Genomic DNA, 11726 nt, shown 5'->3' with positions numbered 1-11726 from the left:
CGTTTGTAACATGCAGGACAAAATTTCTTCTTTTCCGTGGGGTGTTCATCGGAGACTTAATTCTCAGAACTTGTTTCAGAAGCAGGAAAAGTTGTAGAAAATGTAATCCACAATATTTTTTTGGCTTAGAAATAACTCATAAGTATGAGCTTTCTGGAGCAAAATATGTGTGCATACTGTGCGTTTTGAGATAAACATAGTGTTGTCACGTGCAGGACAAAATGTTTTATTTTCCGTGGAATGCTCATCGTCGACTTAATGCTTGGAATTTGTGCTAGAAGCAGGAAAAGTTGTAAAAAAAGGTAATCAACAATAATTTTTTGTCTTAGATATAACACATAAGTGTGTGTTTTCTTGGGCAAAAAATGTTTGTGCATTATACGTTTTGAAATAAAGCATAGAGTTGTCACGTGCAGGCCATTTTTTTTTCTTTTCCGTGGAATGTTCATCGTAGACTTAATGCTTGGAATTCGAGTCTGAAGCAGGAAAAGTTGTAGAAAATGTAATCAACAATATTTTTATGTCATAAATAGCAAATAAGTGTGTGATTTCTTAGGCAAAATTTTTTTTGTGTGTTACACGTTTACAAATAAAGCATAGAGCTGTCATATGCAGGACAATTTTTTTTTATTTTCCGTCGAATGTTCATCGTAGACTTAATGTTCGGAATTTGTGTTTGAAGCAGGGAAAGTTGTTTTTTTCTTCCAGTAAAATGTTTTCCTTTTAAAAAGTAAATCAAATGCTTAGTTCTGTGAGCAGTTTTATGTAATCAATTGATTCATACCTATATGTTATCAAAAACCTTTAAAACCACCAAGGAGAACAAATTACATAAAAGCAGTATTTTATTTTTGGTTCACACATTAGAAATTCTTCTTCTGAATGCTTGTAGACCAGCAACAAATTACCTTTTTCTTCAGTAAAAAAGTTTTACCATCTAAACGTAATTCCCAATGCATAGTCTTGTGTGCAGAATTGTAAGCAATCAATCGATTTGAATGTATATATTACCAAAATGTTTTTAAAACATCAAGTGCCAGCAAATTATATATTAACAGCACTTTATTTTTACCAAGGAAAAGCAAATTCAATACAAGCAGCGCTTTATTTTTGTCCCACTTATTAGGAATTATTTTTCGTCTAAATGTTTGTGGGTCACATTACCATTTTTTGGTAGAAAGTTTTACTCTTAAAAAGTAATTCAAATGTACAGTAAATTCTATGTAAGTAGGTAGTTAATAGTTAAAAAATCGCTAAAACCACCGGGACAAACAAATTACATACAAACAACGCACCATTTTTATTTCACGCATTAGAAATTCTTCTTCTGAATGCTTGTAGACTAGCAACAAATTACCTTTTTTTTCAGTAAAACTGTTTTACAATCGAAAAGTAATTCCCAATGCACAGTCCCCCGAGCAACTGTCTCAAACACTATCGAGATAGTTGATGAACAAAGGCTTCTGTCCCTCAATCAAGAACATCTCAAGCTATTGGTGAAATCATGCATATTCATACGATCCACTCCAACACGCACAACGTTCATTAAGAGCTCTCAGTTCAAATGCCACGCTTTCCGATTTGACAAACAGCCTTAGTTCCCCACAACTGAAGTTATGTCTGTAAAGTATTTGTCTGTGTGCTTGATACACTGGACATAATTTTGACATAATTGCATGTGAGAGAGCACTATATTAAAGGTTAATGGGGATGCATAATTATCTGCAATGGAGAATTAGTCTTGATTTAGGGTTAAGTCCATTACTAGATGAAGACGAATTGTTTATTATTGTGTCTAAAAAGGAGTGGTGAGGTTAGAAAAATACACAATTCAGTAGAGTGTCGTTTATCCGAATCTGTTGGATCCGGATCTACAGATGATCCAGATCAAAATTGTAGATTGTAGTTATTTTGATTTGAGGTAGAAAGAACGTAAATATGTACACATCGCTAAACATTCGCTTTTTAGCGGCAGTTCAAACGTCACTCGTGTTTGGAGACAGTGAATTAGTTCTTTGTTGAGAAATAATGCTAAAAAATGTACTTTTTAATGTTTTATAGGTAATTATATGTAATTTTGTTACAAAATATGTTTATTTTATTATTTTTTTAAATTGTAATAGCCTGTCGATTTAGGGATTTGTTCCGTTTATTACAAATATTCCCAGGATTGTCCGAATTTTAGATTTTCCGGATTGCATTAGGTCCGGTTGTACTGCACATGGACAGGTTTTTGAACTATACAAACTCTATGTCTCGCAAAGCAAAGAGAGGGGAAAAAAAACATATGTTTATGTAGAAATATTGTAGCAATGTAGAAATCTGCTTCGTATTATTTAGCAGCATTAGCTATGACCAGAGCTTTCAATGTTGACAAAATACATTGCGATTGCGTCACTAAATAATTCTTAGCTTGCTTTTTGTTGCTTCAAAAAGGCTTTTCCTTGCATTGAAAAACCTTAAAACGTTTATGTTTGGCAAGATAGTTTAAATTTTGGTAGCACAGTAGTAATATTACCACCGACAAAATTTTTTTTTGCTAAAAATATGAAATGAAAAAATTTGGAATCTTCGTAAAATTTAAACTTAAGAACTCTAAAACATGATCAAACACGTAAAATAAATACGTACTATTTCTTTACAGCTTGATTTTTTTTTTTTGAGTAATTTATCAATAATTAAACTTTTCTCTATGACCGTTAAGTAGTGCTATTTTTTTTTAATTTTAGGCTGATTAGCTGAAGACATTTTTTTTTAATTTTGCTCTTTTTCATTTGTATGTTTTTGAACTTTCCACCCTTTCTTCATCATGCACCTAATACATAGTAACAAATAATGAAATATCATTATTAAATGTATTATTTATTTCATAAAAAATAAAAATAAATAAAAATGAAATTTCAATAGGAATGATTTTGATACGTTAAGCAGTTATGTAAAAAATAAAACATGTTGAAATTTCTGCAATTTTACGCAACAAAAATTAAAAAATAAGTAAATGAATAAATAATCTATTACAAAAAATGCTTATCATATTCTTTTGGGGGTGAAATAAATTAATAATCTGGTCTGCACTGAAAATTCTATGCTTTTTGAAGTTTTGTAATTGGTTTACAACGGCTTTTGTTAAGTTTTGTAATTAATAATTCAAAAATCGTTAAAGCAAAAATACATCATCTTCAGTTAATTTTAAGTGATTGCAGTTGCGGCAAAATTTTCTTTGAATGCTTAACTAAAAAAAAAGGGATCATTTCTTTTCAGCTAAGCATTTTAATTTATTATTTTTTTAAAATTAATGTCATCAATTAAGCTAAAACTCTGTATGTAATAATTATCAGCAATAACATTTCTCTTCTAGAAAGACTTTCCACGTATCTTTATTCTTTCAGAACAGTGAAAAATACCAAAAATTCTTTTCACAAAAACGGAGAACTTTCAATGCAAGTTCATTTTTGGAATTGAAAAATTCATGTCACCTTGATCTACTATCATTCAGGGAACTTTCAGTCTTTACATCTGCAACAAAATTTCCTTTAAATGTTTAACTGAAAAAAGGGACTTTTTTTTTCCACTTGGAAGAAAGAAACGTTAAAGAAATTTCTTAAAGCGAAAATTCCTTCCTTTGGGGACAAGAGGTTAAAACCAAAGAAGAAATTTTGAAATGCTAATAAGAGGGAACTTTTAACTTTTACTTTTATTGAATAAAAAAGTTCCTAAGTCCATTCTGTTAAAAGTTGAAATTTTTAGAGGGAAGCTGGAGATATTCCCAGCAAGTGGCTTTAACTGAATGTCTAAAAAAGACAGAATTTATAGAATAATTTATGAATTAAAACCAAAATCTTTCTACTTATTGCTTATCAATAAAAAAATAAATAAATAAATGAATAAATAAATAAAATGAATAAACAAATAAATAAAATAAATAAATAAATAAATAAAATAAAATAAATGAAAGTTTTTCTTCAAAAATCGCAGTATAGGTTTATTATCTTTTAATTACTGGTATATATACTTCAATATTACTCAAATTAAAGAAATAATAAATTATTTTTTGAAAACAACTTTTCATTAAAATTGTAGTTTTATTATTTTCTTTCTTTTTTTTTCGAGGCTCTTGTAGTTAACTTTTAGAAAGTACTAACTAAATTGCTGTTTTCTCAAGAGAAAATGATAATAAACTTAATATTTGAAGTGTCGAAATGATTACTTCCAAATAAAGTAAGAATTTGTTAATACTTTTTTTTTTCTTTTTTTTCCTTTTTATCATTATTATTATTTTTTAATACTTTGTTCAATTGTAAAAATGGATCCATCAAATGTTTTTTAAAAAATGACGAATGTTAATTTTAATAAAACAAGTGGCTTGTAACAATGTTTTACCCCTCCCTCCTCCTCAATGTTTATGAAGAATAAAATGTGAGTTCCTTTAAAATAATACTTTCTTATTTCTAAGTACCTAATGTCTTATCCTAAGTACCTATCAGAAAGAACGTTTAGAAGAAAACAACCTTTGGAAAAAAATTGTTTTCAACGAAAATTTGTTATAGCTTTGCGGAAAATTAAACCGAGATAAATTTGATATTAGAAGGAGTTTATTTTAAATAAAATTTTGGTTCCAATTACAAACGAAATTAATGTGAATGGAAGAAAAACTAATCAATAATACAAATATTTTTTTAACATGTGAAAAAAAAGGAAAAGACAAAGGTTTTTTTGAAAAATAAAATCGTATACATATATTGTGTATGATTTACGGATATGTATAATTATTATTAAAGATGTGATGGAACAAAATTTAGTTCCTTTTAAAAAGAAAAAATCAAAATTAGAAGAGAAAAAAAACAAGAAAGGGAAAAAAGAAAAGAAAATCAGAACTCGTTTGTATATTTTGATAAAATGTATACAACACGAGTAAAATTTTTCGATTATTTTTTTTAAATATCTTATCACAGAATGCATTTTTGACAGAGATATCAGCAGTTTATTTAAAAAAAATAGGAACACAAAATTTTTATTTACAGTAAAAATGTCTGATAACGTTTGAGTAAACACGCATGAATAAAATGCCCTTTAATTAAACCATAAACTTGTAGAAGCTCGTTATTTCGAACATGCTTAAAACGAATTACAGCTAAAACGAACTACATTGCTTGTAGTTCATTGTTTTTTGGATGAGACGAACTACAGTTGAGAAAACGTCATTTTGAAGGTCCAGTTGAGGTCGTTTTAAAAACTTTCGATTTCTGTTGAATTCAGAATCAAGAACTTTGTTAACAAATAAACAAATCCGCAGTTCCGCATACCAATATGGATTTCATAACACTGAATATTACAAATCTTCGGTATCATGTTATTTCACATTCTAGTTTTCATTGGTTGAAATATAGTTATTTCATTTTGAAGTGAAAGCTCTATATACTAAAAAAAAAAAAATAGTGTTAGGAATTTCCAAATATATTAAGTTCATGGGCTATCCCGCAAAAAAGTCAACCGCTTGATCCGCATGTAACGGTTCATATATTTTCTTAAAAAGTAATAATTTTAAAGGGTAATGACAAAATTTCTTGCTTAAGAGATAACACGTTTGTTCGTAATTTATTAAGCAGAAAAGATGTGCTCATTAATACTTTAAAGTATTACTTTGATGACATATATGAGGTGTCACGTGCGGAACAAAATGATCGTTTTCCATGTAATTGCCCTAATTCGTTTTAATTGTCAACTTTCAGGCTAATTCCAACCAAAAGTATGTGGAATTTGTCATTGACAATCCGTGTTTTGCTCTTAGTATGGATACAAAATATAAAACTTAACGTGAAAATAATAATAATAATAAATTAATAAATGAAGACACTAATAAAATAGTTCAAGTTAAATAGAAGTTTTAACACGTCATTATTAACCTGAACAAAATGATGGCAGCTATTATTTAAGAGCATTCAGTAATCAAACAGCATTTGTCTCACTAAAAATACCCCTCATTTTTAATCATTGATAAAAAGAACGGAATTTAAAATTGACGGACATGAAGAAAAATCTCTGTCTCAAAATATATAAAAAAAGTGTATAATCATAACGACCTCCAATCACAATGCATCACAAGCATTGAAAAAGTCAAAAATTGCGTCAAAAAATAAAAACGTCAAAAAAAAAAAAAAAGGGGCAAATTATGGTTAATTGTATTTGTCACTTTAAAAAAAAAATACAATCCCTTCTCCCTTGAAATTCTACTACACCCTGGTGGTGCCCGCCTCCCACGTTGAGCATTCCTGTTCTAGGGGTGTTTTTAAACTGTTGTAGAATGAAAATAATATCGTGAAAGGACCTTTATTTCAAGAAGTAAAGATTCACCAAGCAAAATAAAATTATTAAAGAAAAGTGCCAAAACAATTAAAGGAGTTACGACGTGTTTGAGTGAGAAATATACACTATACGAAACATAAATGTCTGTGTTTTAATCAGTGAAAGTTTTTTTAATCAAACAATTGTAATAGTAGAAATACGTGAAATACACCGCCAGCTCAGTCATTTCCAGCCGAGGTTGGCGGTGTATTTCACGTATTACGGGCGGTAATTTACTGAATACTTGTAATAGTGTTTAAAAAAAAAATAATTCGGCAAAAGCTTACAAAATTGAAATTCTACCGTAAAAAAGAAAGAAAGAGAGAGTTGAAGTGGGGGAAGAGTAGTTTCACAGATATTTTTAGAAGCACTTTTCCTTAATAAGTTTATTTACAAAAAATGAAAACAATTGCATACACTCCTATAATAGAAGCAAAAAGAAAAATAATAAGAAATGATTACAAATATCTTCATATTTGTCAAACTTTAAATCTGGACGAGCGCGCAAAGAGATGAAACTGCTCAATGAAGTGGAAGAAAGAAGGAACTATTTTTGAAGACAAAAAGCGATGAGTCTCGTAAAGCCACCCAGACAAAAGCAGCCACTCCTATCCTTCAGCAATGCCCCAAAGAGCAACTGTAAAACTTCCACTTGATGCGCTAAGTTCAACACTGCGCGAAAATTCTTCTCGCACAGGAAGCGTTAGATGAAGGATCGTTGTAAAGTTCTTCCTAGAAGGGGGTGTGGGAGGCCCACAAAGTTCTCCCCATTTCCCCCGCAATACCTTTAACAATTGATCTACGCTTCAGATCTTACAATTTTTTTTTTCGTGTTATCGAATTGGACATTTGGACACCGAAATTCAATTGAAAAGTTTTGTCACAATCCTAAGATGTAGTTCGTTAAGAACTTCTCCGTTTTAACAATTCTTCCGATCCAGGTAGGACAAAAACGGTTAAAAAAAATGCCTGGTTCTGGAGATGGTCACTTTGCTTCTTTTCAAGTCTTCTTACATCTTTTCTTTAACTTCAAAGTTCTATCACATCTTATCATCGATCTGGATTGGCCATCAGGACCCACCCACAAAAGTTGAGCTGCTTTTGATGCATAACATAAAAGAAATGGTTACTCGTTGAAATGTTTCTTTCCCATTTTGTACTCCAACAAGTTCTCCTTCTTCTAGGTACTATAAGTGTTACAAGTTCTTTCAAATGACATTCTTTTATTTTACCAACTAGCACTTCCTTCTTTTTCTCTAGACGTGGAAATTTATTTTACTTCGCCGTTGAAAACCTTTATATTGTTTTTTAGAAATAAAGTATGGGAGTATAACTGATACTCTTTTTTCGTAATTAAAGGGAAAAAACGAGCAGAGCAATTGAAATTTTAATGTAAAGTATTTGAAAAGTTTTTTAAAGTTTATAGTGCACCGCTAAAGAGAAGAAAATGCTTGATTGAATCACGTTTTAGGGATTCATTTACAACGTTTGAGAATCAAGGAGAGCAGTACAATATTTTAGAAGAATAATTTTTGTCGAAAAATGGGATGAATATTGTCTAAAGTTTCGGTTTATATACCGTTCATAATCAAATACAGAGAAATTCTGTTAAAAAGAACTTCATGGAACCAGAATTTGTTTTGTTGAAACGAGAATTTAATTAAAATGAAATTCAAACAACGTAATGACAGTTAAAATTATACCAAATGTTCATTTCATGAAAACAGATATTTCGTTATATTGGAAAATTCGCTGTAATGAGATTTTACTTTAATTTCTTTTTTAGTTACAAGTGTTTGGATGTACTAACTAAGTGCTGTTAAATCAAGCAGTTTAATAAAGTTCCTAAAACGATATTTCGTTATATTTGTATTCGCTGTAATAACATTTTACTGTGTGTGTTTTTTTTTTAATTACAAGTGTTTATTTGTACTAAGTGCTGTTAAATAAAGCAGTTTAAACAGTTTAGTAATGCGTTAAACATTTTGAGCTAAAAAATGATTTTTCTGCATTTAGGAATGCTAAGGTAACGTTTTACGTTGCTTATTCGTTCAATATATCGGTTAAGAGTGTTCCATAGAAAACGAATTGGATGATATCAAGAGTTTTCTAGAAAAAAAAACCTTTTTTGTAATGTTTTTTGTAAATGTTTTGAACAATAATTAATTTAAAAAAAGGAGTAAGAAGATTCACTGCTGGGAATCAAAGAATTAAATTTCAAAAATGAAAGAAAAAACTTCCTTATGAGCTTAAAATATTCTGGCATTTACTGAACAGCTTAATTTTTCAAAATGTAGAAATGCTATTTTATAGTATGTTAATATAGTATGAATTTATTTAACTTTAAACTGAAAAATTATACTTAAACTGATTTTTACCCTCGGTTATAGAAAAAAAAGTACCAATAGAAAAGGTTGAACCAAAATTATTACCCGATCATAAATACTTCAAGGTATTGATCTCTCAAATTAAAAACATATTTAAGCTTTTCCTATCAGAAAGAATAAGTAAAATAGTGACATTATTTGAAACATATAAACTATGTTCTTTCAAACCATCTAGTTTCAAAAAGTTCAAAAAAATAATTCTTAATAAAAAAATTACTTAATTTGCGATGAATTATTTCTGTTCTTCTTTTAAAAATTATTGCCTTCATTTTATTCATTTTTTTTTTCGCGTAGTTAGTGCATGGCTCATTGATGCAAAAAAAGAGACATTTTACTTTACCATTGCGCGCAAAACTTTATTCTTACACTCAAAAGAAAACTTATCAATCACTGAAACCTGAGTAACGTTTCTTCGCTGACTTGCTTTACTTTACTTTGAACTCGGAAAATATTTCCACCAAACCGTGCATTTCTGAAGAAATAAAAAAAAAAAAAAAAACAGAATGTTTGCGGGGATAGGGGAATCTTTATCATACGCGTTCTTTCTTCGTTCTGTTTATAAATAAGTAGGAAAAAAAATCTACATCTGACGTTTCTTTAAAAACGTGGAATATATGGCGATCTATGCGATCGCGTCTTTTAAACATCTACAATTCGAGAACAACTTTACTAAGTGACTTGCAAGTCTCGAAATTTATTTCAATCTGTAGTGATGTTGTTTTTTTTCTTACTTACGACAAAAATTTCTAACAAAGTAAACATACGAATGCTTGAGATGCTAGAGTGTTTGAAAACATTTCTTGGTAGATGTTTCTTGTCCTTATTTAAAATCTCTATAACAAACTTCATTTGTATTCCAGCAAATCTTTGATATTGGAAAATTCCTTTTACAAAAATAACCTTTCTGGATATATTGAATAGATAAGTAACGCAAAAAAATTTCTAAGCATTTCTTAAATTTTAAGACTTGAAAATGAAATTTTGGCGAAAAAGCAAATTTTACTACGAAACGTAAGATATATTTTATTATCACTCCTTTCAATCGTGATTTTTTAAATCGTTATCGCTTCGTGTTGCACCTTAGGAGTTAGAATGTAATCATTAAAGATTGAACTGATAGTTTGTGCTGGTGAAGTACTTTTTTTTTTACGAAATGGGATTTGTAATATCAGAATATGAATATGTGTTATATACATTTCTATGAGTAGTTTTTTAGTATTTTCAAAACAGTTTACTTAACTACCAAATAAATAAAGCTTTTTTTTTTCCAACTGTATAATTTTACTCCTCTCCACCCTCCTCCCACTTTTAACCCAGAAGTTCAAACCAATTTATTCTTCTGATCTGAATGCGACCTTTGAATTTAACATCGTCCAGATTTTAATCCATTGTTATAACGATAAATAAGGTCAAAACATGAGTAGTTGACTCAAGAAACGAGCTGATGTGTGCATCACATGACTTCCTGTTACACCAATTTAATGTTATTTCCCCATTATTGGCAATTTTAATGGGATTCAATAGCGAACTCTCTGAATATCACCAATAATAGCCAAATCGAAACCAGATTTTAAAAAAAGTCACCAAATTTGTCGCCAAGTTGGTGACAAAACTTGGCGACCAAAAGCCTGGTGATATATTGCCAAGTGTCCGCCAAATTATAACACCACTTGAGTTTGCACCGAAATTAACAATGATTTCCCCCAAAAAGGGGTAAAAGACCCCTTTTGAAACATTCGAATGCAATCAAAAAGGGAGGTGCATAGCTAGACCCTACTGGGAGTCTACGTACTAAATTTCAACTTTCTAGGACATACCGTTCTTGAGTTATGCGACATACCATACGCACATACGCACATACATACATATCTACATACAGACGTCACGAGAAAACTCGTTGTAATTAACTCGGGAATCGTTAAAATGGATATTTCGGGCGTCTACACGTTCTTCGGTCTTAGGTGCACGTGTGGTCCGGTCGAAAAAAAAAAAAAAAACTCAACATTTATTCGGGGGTGAGCAAAATGGAAATTAAGGTCGATTTTTGAGTGAAAATTTTTTCACGAATACAATACTTCCTTTTTTTTGTAAAAGGAAGTAAAAATAAAATAACATGAAGTGTCAAAAGACCATCGAAGAATAAGCTAAAAGGTTCACCATTTGATACTTTTTCAATTTTTGTGTAATATTGTAGTTTCTCTCGTCAATTATTTTTTTTTCTTTATAAATGCTGTTTTAACCTTATACATTTGTTTTGTAAAAAGAGCATTCTCGAGATGCAATTTCTTTAGTTTCAGAGTAGCAAAACATAAAAACAGATACAAAATACAAGCATAAACTTATTCGGCTGCTCTTTTAGAAAAACAAGAAAGAACGAACTATGAAGAAAGCATTACAAAAGGATTTTTTTTTTTTTCAATTTAAAGTTACATCACTAAAATCTTACTACGATTGCTCGCTGTTACACGTTAAACAAATTATTGCATCTGAAAATAATTTTCCTAAAAGCTTAATTCACCGGCACCCGTTTACAGCGAAGCCTTCTGTAGCGAATTTATGGCTGCCACGTAATAGTTACAACTCCCCATCACGTTTCACACTGTATTATTGTAACGAAATTCGTGTTTGGTCCTTTCGACTTCGCTATAAGCGGAAACGACTGAATACTTTGTCCTGAGAATATTCCTTTTTTTGAAATCTCCACCATACTACCATAATTTTCATTGAAAAAGCTGTAAATGGGGTTGTTTCATTTAGTCAAAAGTTCTACTTTTAGTCACTGAAATTGATAGAACGAGTAAAAAAAGTAACATGGACCCAGAAAATACTTTCATTTTCCCAACAATTATTTTTTTAAATATTTTTGTAAGTGTCCGATTTTGAAAATAAGGCGTGGTCTTGATGACGTCACAAATGATGCAATTTGGCGCATCTTTCTTTCGAGTTTCCACGTTATGCTAATCAAGAAGCGAATTAAATATTGCGTTCCACGCTTGC

Source organism: Uloborus diversus, chromosome 9, assembly GCF_026930045.1.
Source record: "Uloborus diversus isolate 005 chromosome 9, Udiv.v.3.1, whole genome shotgun sequence".
Lineage (NCBI taxonomy): Eukaryota > Metazoa > Arthropoda > Arachnida > Araneae > Uloboridae > Uloborus > Uloborus diversus.
Note: the sequence above shows the minus strand (reverse complement) of the source record.